Consider the following 15,420-nt stretch of genomic DNA (forward strand, 5'->3'; position numbering starts at 1 on the left):
TTACGAAATACAGAAAAACTGTAGGAATCATCGTTTGGATTAACACTGGAAAACACACACAGAGAAAGTGTCTCTATCCTTTGCCAATGAGGTCTTGTTTGGTGAGTTTTTGGGATGTTTTTTAGGGTGTTATCCACTCCAAATTGAAAAACAGTAGAAATCCCAAATGGTTGTTTGGTAGGAAGGATTTGGAGGAGATTATACCTAGTTTTCTCCACAAAACACTCCATTTTTATATCAAATTAAAACACTTCTCAAACCCCTCAAATACCAAAACATTAGTGACTAAAAAATGGAGTACACTAACACCAAATAAGGCCTGAGTGTAAAAAAGAGGTTTGCGCCCAAGCTGAACTTCCTATGAAATTGAGGCATGTACGTGAATCCCATCCAGAGGAGTTGGGTAGCACCAATTCCTTTGATCCAAAGAGCATTCGTAGGGGAAAGAAATATATATTCTAAGGATATAATCTTACAAAAATCCTACTTTGAAGGAGAGCCTAAGCGTGGGAACCATACTTTGACACGCTTATAGCGTGTTGCAGCTAACCGGAGATCACCTATGAATCCACGACATCTCAGCCGGTTCACACTTGGGTGCCTAGGCACGGTAGGAGCTCGATCACCACTGCGCTTCGCTCGATCGATCTCCACTGCTGAAACCAATTTTGCTTTTGGGTCATCCATCGATTCCACTTCCGAATCGCATCTCATAGCTGAGATAGTGTCACCAACTGTGCTGTCATTATTGCTATCATTGTTCACTGCACCATTGCATCGTCTCGTTCAGCAGCTAGATATTTTCTTCGGCCATTGCTTGCACACCAGTCCTTCCCCGTACTTCTCGAGAAAATTTTCCTCTGGCTTTTGGACAGATTCCATTCGATCGCTCCTCGTGACCTCGTTTTTTATACTCACTCTGTTTCAAAATAAATGACTTAAATTTATGTCACTTATTTCGGGACGAAAGAAGTATCAGTGTTTAGTATTTTCATACAATTATCAAAGCTCAGCTGCGGCACCACCAAACGATAAACGCATCAGACCAGGAGCTGCTCGATCGTCTTCCCTGTCCAGGTAAAGTGCACACACCTATCCAAGTCCCACGGTAAGGCACTGTAGTCGAGCCGCGATCCAATGAGGAAAAGGACAAGTACTTACGATCGATACTGCTGGGGAGTACCTATCGAGTGAACCATGTACTGGATGCTACTTTTGGCACCTGCAGAAATATCTTTGCTTCCTGTCATTGGAAACCTAGTCCCGACTCAAAAAAGGCCTAGCTAGGAGCGTTCTTCTCCATCGCCGGAAGTGCAGCGCATGATGTCGATGAGGACCATGTAGCAACAGCAAGTAGCAATAGTGTCCGTCTCTTTTTCTTGCTTGCCAGAGAGGCTCATTGAAACGCAACAATCTCAGCCGTCGACCTCGCCGTCGCCGGTGGTGCAACGGCCAGCTAGCCGCATCGTGGGCGTGGCATTGCATTCCCTGAATGTGATCTGCACGCATGGGCGTATCCTTCGGAATCTTATTACAAGAGACTAGATAGATAGCCGGGTGCGTTGGATATTACGTTGAGATACTCCCTCCGACCGGTATTATTTGTCTTAAATTTGCCCAAATACGGATGTATCTATGTATAAAAAGGGTCTAGATACATTTAATATTTCGACAAGTAATTCTGGTCAGAGGGACTAATTATATTGCTCTTCTGACCTCTCAACAAATTGATAATGCACACGAGCACAACAAACGAAGGTTCATAATTACTTTCTCTGTTTTTCTTAATGTTTATATTGTCCATTTGTTGAAGTTGCTTTAAGTTAAATTTTATCAACTTTGATCGACTTTCTAGATATTATTTATACCAATAAATATTGCTCCAAACAAAATGACATGGACTCGACAATATATTTGATAATAGCTCTAATGATTCTAGTTTGATGTTATATATGGTAGTGGTTTTATCTAAGAAACTTAATTGAAATCAATAAAATTTGATCGACTAACTCAAAAGTATAGACATCTCAAAACGAAGGAAATACATAAGTACAAGATTAAAAAAAAAACTGTCCGTTGTCCAACATCAAAACGCAATGTCCGTTGGCACCTTTACGAAACTATTAGGACCGTTGATACATTTTACTCCTCAAAATGATAAGTCAGCTAGAAACACCATCGTGGGGCAAACAAAGAAGGGAAAGTTTGCACACATACAACTTGTTGAATATTATTTTTATTTCTGTAAAAAAGTCAATTAGTGGTGGTAACGTCATACACACGCAGCTTCACGCTGCATTACTTATAAATTTTACAAAAAACAGTCAGATGAGAAGAACTATACATTATATGATTTAAGCTAATAGTAGATGATAGCACAACATTTTGTTTAAACGTGTAGCGTTTTTTTTTAAGCCATAGCAACCCGCTGGCATTGTGCTAGGGTTGATACATGATCCTTCATCTCCTACAGATCTGGCGTACCTTTTCTCTCGAGCAGTTCTCGGGTATCCCGTAATAAATATTGTCCGTCCATTTTTAAAGATCTAACGGTCCAATTGATAGTATACCGCAACAGTAAAAAGAGCAGTATATGGCACTGCTGGACTGAATCTAATCTGTCGAGCCCATGTCTTCTCGTGCACGGCCCATGCGGCCCACCAATATCCGACACACTTGAGCTGTTACCCTTTCGTTTCCCATCCTCTTCACCCCCAATCCCAGCCGTTGGCGTCTACCCGGGTCGTCACTAACGTCGTCGATAACCGCCTCAGCTCCGGCTGCCGCGCCGTCTACCACCTAGGCCACGCCGTCCGCTCATAGAGGCTACCATCTACGCGCGTCCTGCCCCCATCGCGGTGTTGCCCGCCACCATCCTCACCAAGGCCGACACCCCCGTGCCTGCACCCTCCAAAGCGACGTCGTGCAGCGGCGGATGGGATGGTGCTCGGCGGCGCTGCACATCACGACGGCTACGCCTACGGCGGCGGCGGCTCGTACCGGCAAGCGGCGGCAGCGGCGGCAGCTCGCAATGCAAGCAAAGAAAGGCGGCCTCAGAGCTTACACGCGGCAGGGCTCGACGGCAGCAGGCGTCCTGACTCCATCAGAGGCGGAGCTAGTGTATTGGCATTGGGTTCAAATGAACCCAATGAAAATGATCAAATTCAATAGGATTTGAAACAAAAACTACATCGGAACCCCATGATTGTAATGGAGTGAACCCAATGCTTAGCTTTTCTGGCTCCGCCCCTGGTCTCCATCATGACCGCAACGGCAAGCTAGCTCGGTTCTGCCTACGAAGAACTCACGCCCAACACTGCCCGACAGGCGTGGTGGCCATGGCAAGCGAGCAATGCCAGGTCGTTTCTCCATACACAAGTTGTTGTTTTCTTCGGCATTCGTTTCGTTGATAAATTTAAGCCGGTAGCTCAAGCTCCGACATCATGGCTGGAGGTAGTGTTGAAACATGTTACCATTGATTGTAATTCTTCTTTCATTTTCATTTGATATCTTTGATTTCGAAAGGGAAATAAAAATAAATTTCATCTGAATTCAAAGGGCAGTGAATTCAGACAATAGCACTACATCTGAAAATATCTGATGCGATGAGATTGTCTAACACACAACAATCGATTCAATGGGGAACAACTCTGATGACTCTGACGACGGAGACGGCCGGCGGTGCGGGACTTTCCGGCAAGGTACACGACGGCTCGGTGGAGCATGGCTTGCTGGCGAGATCGACGAGCGGCTAAGTCCGGCGGCCGGGCCGAGGTCGACCAAGGGCTGATTCCGGGGGCGCGCGCCGGCGCAAGTTCCATGAGCCGGGCGAGGTCGAAAGATGAACATCCATGAGCGGGGCATGTTCCGGAGGCCTGGGCGAGATCCGATGGGCGGCCGGAAGATGAACATCACGGCTCCAGAGCGAGATGAGGAGGAAGGGCCAGCAAATTGGCTTCAACGGTTCAGCCCATTAGGAATTACTATTCACGAATAATTTCATCGTTAATTCTGAATGTCTATAATACGCTTACGAAACCAACCGCCGAGATTTATACACTCCTCCCTCGCCTGAGCAGTACGGGGTACCGTAAAATCCCTCTTTTTCTCCTGTTTCCCGTCAATCTGGTTCGATTTCTTCTAAAACCGTCGCTTATGTGTGCTTGTAGAATTTTTGTGTGCTGCAACTTTATTATTTATTAGAATTCTAATACTCAGTTATCTCATTATGAAATAACGTTCTCATGGTTATATGATGCATGAAATGCATGCTTGTTGGAAGGTACTTAAATACACTTATGTGTTTTAAGGAAGCTGACGATTATCAATGGAATACAATATATCTTGTATGAATATTGGAAAGATTGCCCGGGCACGTTGATAACCGGAAGGAGCTAAGTCATTGATTAGATTACAGCCCTAATGTCGACCTACATGATTAGTGGAATTTAAACATGATCATGGCGCATTGATCACAGGTGCGTGTTCCAAGGACCCACAGTTAGAGTCCCTAACGGATGGACTATATCGTGGTTGGTAGTTTAATCTGGACTCTATCTGGAAACTAGTTTAAATCGGATAATTTAAAAGTAGGACTCTTATCTGTAGATGTAGTATAAGAAGGTCATTACCCCCTAGCCTCAGATTGTGAAATTGTGAACGGCACCACGAAAAAGCGCAGAGGAACAGGGGTAGACCACCAAAATTTCTAACAGTGTTGACATTTGCGGCGGGAAATGGCAAGTTGTGGACATGAAGTTGATGGTGGATATGAAGTTTGGTGTTCGATGTGGGTTCCAGATTTTGCACTTGATCCGTCGTTGCTGATGGCTGTGTTGGGAAGGTTCTTGCCATGCCGTTTGTTCTTGAGAATATATTTCCAGTTCTTCTAGCTAGGCAACGCCGATCTGTCTTTTGGACTTTGGAGCGGTTCATCGGGGGTGTTAAAGAGCATTTGTATCATGTGTTTTTTCTTCATTTTGAGAACAAGACCAGTCAAGACAGTGTTTCTCGTTCATTCAGGTTGATTCACCGATGGAAGGTGAGCGAGCCATTGTCATTGATCTCCAGATCCATTAGACGAGAAGGAACCAACAAACTTGAACTCGGTGTTGCACCTTACAAATCTAAGCTCAATTTCTCTCCACCTCATGTGCATCTACCCGCTCCATTGTTGGGAGAGTCGCTGGCTCTACGACTGGCTTGCACTTTTGAAGCCTTTGCGCCAGTTTCTCAGACTCCGATTGTGGTCTACCTCATGTTTGGGTTGTCTGTGGCTTCACCCGTTGCACCTATTGTGTCGCACCAGTGGCACCCGGGGTACCATCATTGCGCAACGCGTGGGTCGTCTCGCTTGCTCCCCGCAAGGACAGCACCTCGGGCAGCACGGTGCGAGCTGCCCGGGAAGCCACCAGCCCGGCAGGACTAGCCAGGCTGCGGGGGTTGCCCCGGATGGCAGCGTGAAGGTTCCCGTCAAGGCGCCCCCCGGGAAGGTCACTTGTCGGGGAGGGTGTTCCCAGGCGTAGGCGCTTACAACAGGGTCCGAACCTAGGTAAACAGGCTTGTGCATTGCAACGCTCATCTTTGGCCTTGCCGGCGATCGCCGGAGCGATCCCCAACGCCCACTGCTGAACCGAAAAGGGAGTGCCTAGCATCCCCGGTGTCTAAGCCTCGGGCTACGACATCTGGCGCGCCAGGTAGGGGGGTGTGCGGAGAGCTCGCCGGTGACCGCCGGGGTCATCGTCTACAACTTCGTTAGCTTCGTCTCCTCCGACGACAGAACTCGTCACTATGCCTCCCAAGCGGGCTGGCGACTCACAGATCGACCCGCCTGGTGCCCCAACGGCGCATACGCGATCACACGACGTGTAGCCTACGTCGCAAGGTCAGGAGAACCCTGAGCCCTCCCGGGTGCAGCAGCAGCAGTCACAGCTGCCACCTCCGCCTCCTCGGCCGTCGGCGGACAACCGACTGAGGGGGCCAGCGGCTCCCAGCACCGGAGCAAGTCGTGCGAGCGGCCATGACGCCGCCCGCGCCGGCCAGCGAGTCCACTCGCGGGCCGAAGATGCGCAGCGGCAGCTGCGCCACGAGCACACCGCGTCGCGTGCGACGCCGACGGGATCTCGCCCTACTCACCCGGGGGCACCTGGGGACAGGGCGGAGGGCAACCGGTCGGAGAATCGGCAGCCTCCCGCTCAAACCCCGGCGGAAGCCATCATCGCCGCGCGTTTCATGGTGCGCTACGAGCCATAGCAAGGCACGCCGACGCATGAAGCGTGGAGTGCGAAGCTGGACGCGCTCCTCACACTCGCCGCCCAGCAGCCGCAAGGTGAGGGCGCCCCGGCTGGTTCAGGCCGAGGGCAGAACCCGGGACGTGGAGACGCGCCCCGCGTCTCGGGGCAGGGAGAAAACCCTCCCCCGCAAGGAGGGCAAGGAGGTGAGGATCCCGTGGGGTCCTCGGATTCGTCACCGACCGTTACACGGGGTGATGCGCGGGGCGTCCTGAAGGCCCGCCAGCAAGAAGACCTCCGCCCGTGCTTGGAGCTCTAGCGCCGGTGTGAGGCAGAACGCCAATGCCCAGAGGAGCAGGAGGATGCTCCCATTGGCGCTGAGGACGGCTGCACCGCGTTCACCCGCGAGCTGCGCCGGGTGACATGGCCCCGCAAGTTCCGACCGCCGGCGCTTGGAACGTACGACGGGATCGTGAACCCCAAGGATTTCCTCCTGACCTACATGTTGGGGATGCACGCCATCGACGCCGACGACAAGGTCAGGGCCAACAGGTTCCCGATGGTCCTCAAAGGAGCAGCGAGGACCTGGTTGCTCAACCTGCCCGTAGGGTCCATAGCCTCCTGGGCTGACCTACGCGAGCAGTTTGTGAGCACGTTCCAGGGCGGCTACAAGCGCCCGGGAACCATGGCGGATCTGCACACGGTTGTGCAGAAGGCAGGGGAGACGTTGCGGAGCTTCGTCAACCGCTTCTCCAGTTTCTCCTACTCCATTCCTGAGGCCATCACCAACACCTTCGCCATCAACGTCCGTGACCCCAAGATGCGTGAGAAGCTGAGCACGCATCGGATCCGGACGATGCAAGAGCTCTACGCCTTGGCGCACAAGTGTGCCATGGCCGAGAAAGGGCGCTTGGCTCCCGAACTCGCAGCTAAGGCAGCCACGAGTCCCGCTGAGGGCTTGCAGAAGAAGGGCTCCCGGAAGAGCAGCGGGAAGCAGGTGCTTGCTGCAGAACCGGGGGCTACCTTAAGGCCGGCGTCTGCCGGCGGGTTTGGTGGCAAGCCGGGCGACGCGCCCCGCTGCCCCATCCATGCCAACGCCACCCATGACGCGCAGGATTGCTGCATCCTGCAGGGCATCAAGCAGAGGCGCGAGCAGCGCCACGAGGAGCGTCGAGCAGCCGGCGCCTGCTTCAACTGCGGGGACATCGGGCATCTCTCCCGCGACTGCCCGAATGACCCCAGAGCTGGAGCGAAGCCTGCCGGCAGGGATGCCGACAGAGAGCAAGCCCAGGGGGGGTCAAGCCCAAGCCCGCGCTGGCAGGGAGCGGCCTCCCTGGGGACGAGACAAGGCGCGCGCTGAGGAGCAGCGCGGGTTCGACTACAGTGAGGGCGACGAGTCTGGCTTTCAGGAGCCCCGCGGCGTCGCCTGCATCCATAGGGGAGCTTATGCTCTCTCATCCCATAGCGCGGTGAAGCGCCTCACTTGGGAGGTGTGTGCGCTGTTGCCGGACATGGAGGCGCAGCGGCCGTTGAAGTGGTCGCACGTGCCGAGCACTTTCAACTCTGACGATCACCGAGCCCGGCAGCTGGGGTCAGGGGTTCTCCCCTTCGTGGTCTTGCCGATCATCAACAACATGACGGTGACCAAGGTGCTGGTGGACAACGGACCGGGGTTAAACCTCCTGTCCGCCAGGTTGGTGGAGAAGCTTCAGCTGCCGCTGGAGCAGATGAAGCCCACCGACCCGTTCCAGGGGGTAAAGCCCGGGATCATGCGCCCCCTGGGGCGCATCACGCTGCCGGTTACCTTCGGGTCCCGGGAGGCGTTCAGAACTGAGCACCTCATGTTTGATGTGGCTCACACCCCGTTGCCGTACAACGGAATCCTTGATCAGTCGGCATTGTTCAAGTTCATGGCGGCAACCCATTGCGCCTATGGCGTGATGAAGATGCCGTCCACGTACGGAGTTCTCTCCATCAAGTGCGATCTTAAGGAAGCGGCTTGGTGTGTTGGTGAGGTCGTCAAGGCCGCCGCCGCAGCCGATTCCGGTGATGAAGGCATCGCCGGAAGCGAAGGCTCGCTGCCGGGTGACTGCCCCTCAGCGAAGAAGGCTCGTATTACCTTGCAGCAGCTTGCCGGGGGAAGCACAAGGTCGAGCTCACGCCCCGGCAAGGGCCAGAAGCTCAAGGAGGAGGCCGCGAAGGTGAAGAAGCTGCCCCTCCACGCCGACAACGAGGAGCGCACCGTCACCATCGGTGTGAATCTCAATTCCAAATAGGAAAGCGCCCTCGTCACTTTCCTCCGGGAGAATGACGACGTGTTCGCTTGGGAACCATCGGATCTTCCCGGAGTCCCTAGGGAGGTGATCGAGCATCGACTCGCAGTGCGTCCGGATGCCTGCCCGTCAAGCAGAAGATCCGCCGGCAAGCACAGGAGCGCAAGGACTTCATCAAGCAAGAAGTGGACAAGATGAAGGCTGTGGGGGCTATCAGGAAAGTACTATACCCCACTTGCTTGGCGGATCCAGTTGTAGTACCCAAGTGGGAAAATAAAGTACGCATGTGTGTAGACTTTACTGATCTTAATCGTGCATGTCCCAAAGACCCTTTCCCTATACCCCGCATTGATCAAATAGTAGATTCTACTGCCGGTTGCGATTTGTTGTGTTTTTTGGATGCTTTTTCCAGCTACCATCAAATCAAGATGGCAGTCGAGGACGAGGAGAAAACGGCGTTCATCACCCCGGTTTGCTGCTACTACTACACGTGCATGCCTTTCGGGTTGAAAAACGCGGGCTCAACATTCCAGCGTGCGTTGCACGAGTGTTTGGGACCCTAGCTAGGCTGAAACGTTGAGGCCTACATGGATGATATCGTCATCAAGTCAAAGCGCGGGGACTCGCTTATTGATGACTTGCGGGAGACGTTTGATAACCTCCGCAGGATCAAGCTCAAGTTGAACCCTGAGAAATGCATCTTTGGTGTAGACTCGGGGCAGCATCTAGGCTTCTTGGTTTCACACAGGGGGATTCAGGCCAACCCAAAGAAGATAGAAGCTATCGAGAAGATGGAGGCTCCCCACAGGATGAAGGACGTCCAGCGCCTCAACGGCTGTGTAGCCGCGCTGGGGCGTTTCATTTCAAGGCTGGGCGAACGCGCCTTGACTTTCTTCAAGGTAATGGAGAAGAAGGGCCCAATTGATTGGACCCCCGAAGCTGAGGCGGCATTCCAGGACCTGAAGCGGTAACTGAAGTCGCCACCAATCCTCATTGCCCCCAAGCCGGGTGAGCCGCTGGTGCTCTACCTAACAGTGACTGACCAAGTGGTCAGCTCGGTGCTTGTTGCCGAGAGAGAAGAAGATCTGCCGGGGACTGAGCTTGCGGGGCCGGGGGCTGAGTCAGCCCCGGCAACCGCCTCGGACCCGGGGACCGCCATCGAGCCGGCGGCGTCGGTGCCACGCAAGCGGCTCGTGCAGCACCCTGTGTACTTCGTCAGCACGGTGCTGCGCGACGCCCGCGTACGATACCCGCAAGTGCAGTAGCTCTTGTTGGGGATTTTGCTTGCATCACGCAAGCTGTGCCATTACTTTCAGGCGCACCGCATCACGGTGGTATCAGGATTCTGCCTCGAGCGGGCCCTCACCAACCCTGAAGCCACCGGGAGAGTGACTGAATGGAGGGTGGTGTTGTCGGAGTTTGATCTACACTTCACGAACACCAGGAGTATCAAGAGTGCCGCTCTGGCTGATTTCGTTGCAGAGTGGACCTCGACAGGCATAGAAGAAGAGGAGCCGGAGACCAGCCTGCCCGGCAAGCTGGACGAAGGCCACTGGATCATGTACTTCGATGGCGCGTCCAGTTGAGTTCACCATCCAACTCGACTTCCCCAACTCCACCAACAACACGGCTGAGTACGAGGGGTTGCTCGCCGGGTTGTAGGCGACAATCGCCCTCGATATTAAGCGCCTGGTTGTTCGCGGGGATTCCCAACTCGTGATCAACCAGGTTAACAAGGACTACGACTGCCCACAGATGGCAGCGTACGTGGATGAAGTCCGCAAGCTAGAACGCAAGTTCAAGGGCTTGCGATTCGAGCACATCAAGCGCAAGGATAACTTCACGGCTGATGAACTGTCCAAATGGGCAGCAGAGCACCGGAAAGTCCCGGCGGGAGTGTTCTAGCACAGGCAGACTGCGCCTTCAATCACTCCCTAGCCGGCTGCCGGAGAAGCCCTCCCGGCAACCGAAGGAAACCCCGCAACAGCGGAGGTCCATGCCGCTGATGTGGCGGCATGCGTGAGTAGGGAAACACCGCCTTGGGCGGTGGACATCGCCTGCTACCTCAAGGAGGGAGCCCTCCCTGAAGACGACGTTGCCGCGGAGCGCGTAGCCCGGCAAGCCAAGATGTACGCTCTGGTAGACGGGGATCTCTACCGGAGGCGTGCAAACGGGGTACAGCTCCTCTGCGTACCCGAAGAAGAGGGGCGCGCACTTCTAGAAGACATACACCGAGGCACATGCTCGCACCATGTGGCCTCCCGGGCTCTAGCCGGCAAGGCTTTTCGGCACGGCTTCTACTGGCCTACAGCACTAGACGATGCCGAGATACTAGTCAAGACATGCGAGGCATGCCAGTTCCATGCAAAGAAGAATAATCAGCCGGCGCAAGCCCTGCAAGTCATTCCATCCTCCTGGCCGTTCACGGTCTGGGGGCTGGACATTGTCGGCAAGTTGCCGACGGCAGTTGGCGGCTACGAGTATTTGCTCGTGGCCATCGATAAGTTCTCCAAGTGGGTGGAAGTGGAACTAGTGCGGAAGGTGACCGCTCAGGCGGCCATCAAGTTCTTCAAGGGCATTGTGTGCCGGTTTGGTGTGCCTAACGGCATCATCACCGATAATGTCACACAATTTACGAGCGCTGTGTTCCAAGCTTACTGCGAGAACATGGGCACCAAGATCCACTTCGCCTCTGTTGCTCACCCGAGGAGCAACGGACAGGCGAAGCGAGCCAACGCAGAGGTGCTGCGGGGGCTCAAGACGAGAACCTTTGACAAGCTCAAAGGCCACGGGAAGCACTGGGTCGAAGAACTCCAGTCCGTGCTGTGGTCAATCAGGACCACACCTAGCCGGGCAACGGGTGAAACTCCTTTTGCCCTTGTCTACGGGGTAGAAGCGGTGCTGCCCCTCGAGCTCAAGCATGGATCCCCTCGGGTACGCGCGTACGGCAAGCATAGCCAACACGAGTAGAGGGTTGACGATCTTAACTTCATCGAAGAACTTCGATGCCGGGCTGCTGTACGAGCTGCACGTTATCAGCAGGGACTCCACCGTTATCATGACAGGTGGGTCCGTACCCGGGAGCTCGAGGTCGAAGACCTTGTCCTGCGCCGGATACAAGGAACGAAGGCCGGGAACAAGCTGGTTCCGAAATGGGAGGGCGCCTTCCGGGTAGTGCAGGTGACCAGGCCGGGGGTTGTTCGGCTGGAAACCGAAGAAGGCTTGCCGGTGCAAAACAGTTGGAATCTTCAGCACTTGCGCAAGTTCTACCCGTGAAGCGGCGGAGCCTGACCCACGGGTGATGCTGCTGCAGCATGCCTCTTGAACTAGTGTAGCCGGGCAACCCCCGATTGTAATCCACTAGTTTCTATGAATAAAGATAAGTGATTTCCTCTGAATTTCAAGTTGTCTCGATTATTGCATGTTCTTTCTTCTGTCTCCTGCTCTAGGTGCACAGAAGTCTCTTTCCATCCTTGGCTGTGAGCAGGGAGCTGCCGGAGCCTCAAAAACAAAAATCATGTTGCCGGATCACTCCGACACGAGGTCGTGCCGTTGCCGGGTTCCCCGCAACACGCACCACGCGACAACAGCATCTTGGGAACGAAAGAGTGCTCACACCCAAGTTTGGTATCGACCCTTCTGTGCCCGGGGCTGGGAGGCAGGAGGGTTGTCTGTGCTGTACCGTTTTTTCGTGCATTTCGAATTTTTTTGCAGCATCTCGGGCTTGGTAAGAATCTGACGTGCAGGATAAGGATAGGGATCGGACACACTGTGATGCTCGTGGAGTACTCACGGGCCGTGTCATCTAGCGGGGAGCCACTGGTGCATGGGGACCGCTTCAAGGTTCTTACCGTAGGAGGGTGTCGCCAGTGTGCCGTGGTAGCTCGGCGTGCGCGGTGGCAGGATTCTTCACCATGCCTACGAAAGGGCATGGTGGCCACGGAGCAACTCAGAGCAAAGCTAAGGAAATGGTTACAAAGGCGAGGGAGGCCGCAGAGACACGGTGGTGGTACATGCCATCTGTGCTCAGCACCGATGGGTGCACTGCCACAACGTCCTTGCTGCACCCCTCCAGCAGGCGAGAACTGATACGTTCGACATGAGAATAGACAGCTAAATGCATTACCCTAGGCGCCTAGCTTTCTAATACTCAACACTGGCTCGTTGGTGTGGGTCGGGTCATGCGTGTGACCGGGGTGTTAGAAGGACGTTTGCGGGGGGAGTGCGCTCCCCATGCGGCTTGTGGGTCGTCTCGTGGGAGCGTGCTTGGGAGTAGCTAACCTGCAAGCGGAGTGGCTCGCCGCTGCCACTTGGCCCCAGGTTGGCACCGCGGGTCCGTCCCGTGTCCCTGGTCTGGTTAAGTGGGCAGCGTGCGAGTCCCCGGCAACACAAAGCGCAACACACGGTGGAGCTCTGCCTCGAGGACGACCGGCGTTGCGCCTCGTCCCTGGCCTGCCGAGCCAGGCGGGTCTCTTCCCTTAGCCGGGAGAGCTCCTGCCACTCCCTCTCGACTTCCCGCCGCACTTCGCCCAGCTGACCCTTCGCGAGCTCGTGGTGCTCCCTCACCTTGTTGAACGAGGTGACGAACGCCAGTTGCTGCTCCTTGATGGCGTTGAGGAACTGGTGCCCCTGATCGTAGATACTTGGGTCCCAGGTGATTGGGTCCCAAGTCGCCCCAGCAAGGATGTCGAGGTCTGGGCTGAAAGTTGCGACGGACGAGGACGAGACCCCCGCTGCCATGGTTTGGCCGGGAGGAGCATCATCCCCTTCCAGGGGAGCCGTCTGCTGCTCCCCAACCACGCCTTCCTCCACACCCGTGCCTGTCGGTTGCGGGTCTGGTGGAGGGGCCTCGCCCCCGGCAGGAGTCGTCTCCTGCTGAGCGGCAGCAGGATCCGTGCCTCCGTCCTGCAAGGCCGGGGACGTGCCGCCGAGCCCCGCTCCGGTAGCGGCGATGGGTGTCGTCGCAGTCGTGTCTGGGGCGGCGGAGCTTGGCGCAGGAGCCGCCTCCGGCTTGTCCCTCAACTCTGCGTCCTCGACGTCAGAGGTGAGGTCAATCACCGCATCGTCCGCCCCCGTGGCGGGCGCATTAGGACCTACGACGCGGGCAAAATTAGTACTTCAAACAAAACTGAGGTACCCGGCGACGAGCGCAAGGGAGTTTTGGACAGGTACCTTGCGGGACCGCCGCGCTTTCGGGGGGAGATTTATCCCCCTCTGTCCCGGCTTCTGCTGCCGGGCTGTCCGCTGCAGGCTGGGTTCTGCCTGCAAGCCAAGGTAATCACACGGTTATGGGTCAATGTGCAGAGGGAGCATGTGCAATGGAATTAGGGGAGGGGTCTGTACCTGTTGCGGGGTCCTCCTCCTCTGGGACTGGGTCGGCGGCAGGCGTGGCGGCGGCGCCACTGACCCGTGTGCTGGCCTGGCTGGCACTAACACTGGCCCGGGTGCGCGGCTTCTTGCTACGCGCGGCGGGTGCAGTGTCGGTTCTCCCCCTCTTGCCGGCTCCGGCCGGAGCGTTATCCCTGCAAGGCATCAACGAAGAAGCGAAGGAATCAAGGCAAGCACAAACTTGTAAATAAAGGGGGAGGAAAGACGTCAGCTTACCTTGGGGGGTTGAGCTTCAGAGAGTAACCAGTGAAGATTCCCCTCTTGGGCGGGACCGTGGACCCTCGTGGAGTTGCCGCAGTCCCGGTTTCCGTCGAAGCTGCCGAGGCGCCTGCGGCTGTTGCAGAGGTGGACGCAGCCACTGGTGCCCTTGGTCACCGCACCAGAGGCGCGTCGTCCTCGCCCTCCACCTCCGCCTCAGGGAGGACCGTCTGGGCCCCGGCAACGCACCCAGCCTCGTCGCCGGAGGACTCATCGCCGGGCCAGCTGGAGTCCGATCCGCCCTCACTCTCCTCGGCCGCTTGCTCCCCGCGGGCTGCGGGGCTGAAGCCGAAGAATCAGACATCAGCCCCCACTCGTTGCAGGGTGGTAGCTGCCGATGATGTCGTGAAGGCCCGCGACGCCGGCGTGAAGGGATGGAGCCCCCGGGGGTAGCTCCGTGAATGGAACGTCCTCGCCGGTGATTCCCTTCATCCACTCCTGGATCACCTCCGGCGTCACACCCATGCTTTGCAGGCGCGTGGTGTCGTCGGGCCCCGTGTACATTCACGCGGGGCGGGACCGCAGCTGCAGCGGCACGATGCGCCGGCTGATGTAGGTGCGCGCCACATCCAGACCGGTGAGCCCCGCTAGTCGCAGGGCCTTGATCTTCTGGATGATGGGAAGGAGTTCCGCGTCTCGACTGTAGCGGTCTCACCAGCTGCCCTTACTCGCCGGCAGCTCAGTGGGCGCATGAATGAACTTGTCGGGCTCATCCACGCGAACCCAACACCAGCTTCCGCGCCACTCCTTCTCGATCTTCTTCTCGCTCCGCACGATGAACTCCGACTTCATCTTGTTGCGGGCGCGGAACGAGACCCCCGACGACATCGCTCCCGACTGCTCGACGCGTGGGTAGAAGTAATGACGGAACAACGCCACCGATGGCATCACCCCGACAAACCCCTCACAGAGAAAATGGAAGACGGCGAGAAGGAAGAGGAAAGTGGGGTGGAGCTGCGCAACCTTAAGCTGGTACACCGTCATGAGAGCATGGACGAAGAGGGAGTACGAAGGTACGAACCCAGCAAGGATGAAGCGGTCGAACACCCGGAAGTCGTTGTCCTGGTGGTCGCCGCCGGCGGAAAAGATGAGCGTCTCGCCGTACTCGTTGAACGAGCTGGTGACGGCGTGCCGGATCTTGTCGACCCCCTCGCCGTTGTAGCCGGGCTTGAAGAAGGCCGCGTGGCCCTCATCTCCTGATTCTTCTGGTCCTTCTCCGAGAGGGACTTCTTGGGAGCCTTCTCACCCTTGTCAATCGCAGAGCCTCTGGA

The sequence above is a fragment of the Brachypodium distachyon genome, chromosome 2 (genome assembly GCF_000005505.3).
Source record: "Brachypodium distachyon strain Bd21 chromosome 2, Brachypodium_distachyon_v3.0, whole genome shotgun sequence".
NCBI lineage: Eukaryota > Viridiplantae > Streptophyta > Magnoliopsida > Poales > Poaceae > Brachypodium > Brachypodium distachyon.